The following is a 4,974-nucleotide window of genomic DNA, read 5'->3' as shown; positions in this document are numbered from 1 at the left end:
AATGACCTCCCTCTTTGTATACAATGTATTGTACAGGGAAATTAGTGGAAAGTGGCTCATAGGAATCAATCAGGATTCAAACAGACTTCATTACTGAATAATATACCCTATTACCTACAGTTTTCATAAATGCTGAGCATTTTTATGATTACAAATAACTGTCTATATGTCCGTCTACAAAGAAATTAGAGGGAAGGTGAATTTCTCTTCTGATTTTTTTTGTGAAAATTCAACTGATCAATGTGTATCAAGTCTATATTATCTTGTCATTATCTGTCAATATGCTAAGTAGAGAATTATATTTTGATTACTCGGAAACTATCTCAATATTTTTGTGATGATTTTGTAAAAGATTTTAAAGATCTATAGCTGGTATTGTCTGTTTGTCCTTTAATAATTTTTGTTTGAAATGTTGTCATTCTAGGTTATGTACAAAAACAAACTACGTTAAAGAAAACAAGGATGACAACATCCATAAAAGCGAAGCTCTGAAACGATATGACAGACGAACATTAACTATTGTTGAGTGTCAGAACTGAATATACAAAATATGAAAATATAAGGTTTGACAAAATTATACGTAAATTTGTTGCAAAACTTATTAAATGCAGAATTCTGTTTAAGGACATACTGACATTTTAATACTTGATTATAGAGGTGCTTCGCTCATAATATTGTACCTTATTGTAATAGGAATCAGTAATCAAAAAATCAGATCAATCGGATGATTTTATCACATAAAAAAATGTTATTAAAAAGTAAAAAAATCAACATGTTTAAAATGGACGTACGGACATTCTGGTAACGATTATAGAGTTGCTACGCTTTCTAAATCGTACCTAACTACTACAGGAATCACCATGCAAAATTTGAAATCGATAGGACAATTCTAACGTGCCTAAATTAACGAATAAAAGCTAACTATCTCGGACGGACGGACGGACAGACCCTAATTATAGAAAAGCTTCGCTTTTAAAAAGAAAAATATACACAATGTCAATAGCAACAAACTTAAAGTGTAAGATTTAATTGAAAATATATAGTTTTTAAGAAAATAATACATTGTTTCTGTGGCCAACGAAGACTTTCAATTATTTTTCTAATAAAAGGTATATCTGGTATGGATAATTTTATTCTTGTTTTGTATAAATGCAGACGCTAACATATTTTACTGTAAATCATATTCAATTCTATTTAATATCTTTTACATAATTAAAAGGTTGTTCAAGTGTTGGTAGTTTGGATTCTTATTTATATATATCCTGTTAGTAAGGATTTTTGGTCTTAATCCTAAGATCTCGAAAATTACTGTTCCGATTGGGTAATCCATTTAAGAGAAGCTTCACATAGGTCTTTGGATGGTTTTGGGCTATTTTATTTTTTTAGTTTTAAATCGTCGGATGGGTTAAGGCTTTTTTTCTCCCCTTTCTCTACCCCTTCAAAAACAAAGCCCCTTGATGCAAGGTGCGCAGCCGCTAGTATATTATTAAGTAAAAATTAGGGTTTGGCCGGATACTTTTTTAGCCGGATATCCGGTATCCGGATAGTTTCAATGTCCTGTATTTGGCCAGATATTGAAAATGGCCGGATATCCGGCTCAACCCTAAAAATAATTAATTAAAAATCACTAGTAATTTATTAAATGTTGTCAAATCTCTGTTTGTTAGAACATATTTTACAATTTGAGAATATTTTAAGGTAAAGAATTCTTTGTATTTGATATTTTAAAATCAGATAATTAATAAGAATGATAGAATAAAGTTACAGAATGATTAGGTGATAAATAGTCCTAGTATATGCTTTAAATTGTTTTGTCCAAAAAAGGAAATTATAGAAGGTTTTCTCAACTCTATTTTATGTATGTAGCGACGGACATTTCCTATATAAAAAGAAGCTTCGATACTAAAATGCCCATAAAACAAAAAACTATATCAACCAAATAATCAGCTCAAACATTGCCTAGTCACGCTTGAATGCTCTTCTGTGTCTCACTAACTTTTGGTATTTCCAAAACTGCATAAATCTCCTCACACACATAATTGCATGTCCGACGCTCAGCGCACATTATGCGCGCTAATTTGTGTGCGTGTGTGTGTGCGTGTGTGTGTGTATATGGTGTGTAATTGGTCAGTAGTGCCTTTATTACGTACTTTTGATTTATATCCTAATTTTGTTTATTTTTGCGGTTCACCAAAATGCTGCATAATAAATATTTTTCAAGAAAAAATGTATTATTAGTAGCGCACCTATTCTGCAATACAATAATGAGATGTTTGTCTACAAAACAACATAACCATAGCTTTCTTGTTTATTTAACAAATTAAAAATTTAAAAAAAAACCATTTCATCATAACTGTGTTGCTCTTGGACGTAATTATCCTTGAATATTATACTTATTTAAAAATAATTGAGCATTTAATTTTTAATGCATCAATAACAAAATTGCTTTAATAAAAATTATTTGTAATATTTATTCGCTTGACTGGTTTCTGAGAATCCAAATTTTAGTCGCGTTTTTGTACTAAAGCAAGCATACATTTCAGGGAAAATATGGAAGATAAATTTCCCTACCTCAATCTTTTTAGAATAAATTTGGCTCTTATTGTTAGTGTAAAAAGAGGTGTATATTAATTTATGCGCCATTGTTCCCTCCCTCCCTGACAACATATAACACACAATTTGTGCATGATTGCGTGCCCTAAGCATAAATAAATCATATTCTTATATTCACATATGTCAAAAAATATACCAAAACTGCTTGTGCTATCATTACAAATAATTAAAATCAAATTAAAGTCGGATATTAAATAATTTTAATTTTCAAACCTATAAAAGTCAGATATACATAATGAAGACGTTGAATTTACAAAATATAAATCAGTTGCGAAAAAATATGAAGTCACAAGGGAAAAATATGACCAGAATTTTAATGTTTATTTATTTCATTTAAACAATCACCAGATAAGATATGATCCATGGTGAGCTCTCAAAAAATCAATTATTGAGTAGTTAATTGTGTAATATTTTAGGAAATTATCAAACATAACAATCTTTCTAAATGTTTTAAAGACTATTATATATTATTCTAAAAATACATAAAAACTTAAAATATTGTCAAATAGGTGCACTAATAGATTTGTTAGTTATTTTTGCAAGACCTAACCCCCGCAGGGCCTGTTCCGGCCTTCAGTGCTTTACCCTTGCGGGGCTACCAAAATTTTTAAGTCAACAAAAAAAACGTGTTTATAAAACTTTTAGAATCAGTATAATGTACACTGTACACTTACAGTCCAATTTCCCCCATAACTCCCTGCCCAAAAATCTAGTTTGGCAAGGATCGAAAGGAACTATCATAGTAAAGAAATTCTGTCTATTGCTAACCAAAATCAGTCAATATAATTATAATTATGCAATAAATGGTTTAGGTTAGGTTGACTTATCTAAAAATGCAAACGAACAAAATTCTTTGTATAAAATACCTATTGCATTTGCTTGGGTATCCAAGTACGTATTAAAACCATAATAACTTATATATATATTCCTTGGTGCGTAAAAATGTACTTTGGGTATTTATATTGAATTATGATTTGTTGGTTGAAAACTAGTGGTTTATCATCCATTGTCTAGTCCCTTAAGATACTTGATACCATGTGTAGAACAAAATTCCTAAAACTGAAATGCAGGGATCTAAAGGGATAAGACAATGTCCGATAAATTTATGTATATCCTAAATCATGATAAACAAAATTACCCATTCTGTAGAATAAAATTAGTGGTTCAAACTTATAAAACAAATAAATAAAACTTTAAAGAAGTACCCAAAGCCAACGAATAAAAAAAAAACGTTATTATAAAACTTTGGTGACTAGTGTAATAACAACTGAAATGAGTCCTGCCCAAAAACTTGTTTGTTTTGATTAAAATATCACGTCTGCTTTCAAATAAAAACAAATATTTTAAAACAGCTGATGCAGAAAAACGACGACATTTAAAAATATTTCTGTCAATTTCAAATGGCCATAATCGTCTTTTTTAACCCTTTACAAGCAGATTAAGCATATAAAATTACACATATTTTAGTAAAGATTGATAATCTTTTAATAAATAATAAATTTTGTTAATAAAAATCAATATTTATATTATGACATCATGGAAAAATTCTCACGGCATTGTCCTTATTTTTTATGGCTTTTAGTAAACTAAGCAAATATTTTTCATTTATTAAATTAATTTATGTAAAAATATTTTTTCTGATTTTTCATTATAAAAATAAATGTTTCACGTATTTGTCGTTTTACCTATGATTGCTAATAAAAAGACAACAAATTTAGCTACTAAAACATTTTCTTTATAAATAAAAAAAACTGTTTTACTAAAAGCCGTGATTTATTTTTTCGTCAATAGATCTACGTAAAGGGCAATTTTACTTTCATTTTATTGTGTACAAAGTACTATTGCCTAATTTAAGGCCTTTGTTTATAGGCATCTGCCAATTATGCAATTATTTTTGAATACTTAAAGAATTAAAGTGAATTTGATAAAGTACTCATTTTTAAATGAAAAAACTTATATTATAAATTTTGAAATAATTTAAACATGATTTTGATTGTCTAAGTTTTCCTTTTTTTTGCAAGGATATGCCAACCAAAGGATGTTAATTTCTAAAATATTATTGTATTTGTAAAGTCTTGTTTAATCTGTATCTTATTTATTAAAGGAAGCTATATTTCTTCATATTATGTTCCCTATATGTATTTTATACGTAGGTATTTTTACCTATTTGTAAAACGTCCTTTAAAAAAATATAAATACGTTTTTATTTATTGAATGATTTATTGGCAATTTTCTACCCAAAATAAAATTCTTACTCCTTCTGTATTATATTTTACTGTCGCTACGTACATGTGATATAATTCGTTTAATTATTATACTATGGATACCTAATCTTATTAACATTTTTATTTTCAGATTTTT

This window comes from Acartia tonsa, chromosome 6 (assembly GCF_053477335.1).
Source record: "Acartia tonsa isolate MP-2025a chromosome 6, ASM5347733v1, whole genome shotgun sequence".
Taxonomy (NCBI): Eukaryota; Metazoa; Arthropoda; class Copepoda; order Calanoida; family Acartiidae; genus Acartia; species Acartia tonsa.
The sequence above is the reverse complement of the archived record's forward strand: the minus strand, read 5'-3'. Positions refer to the sequence as shown.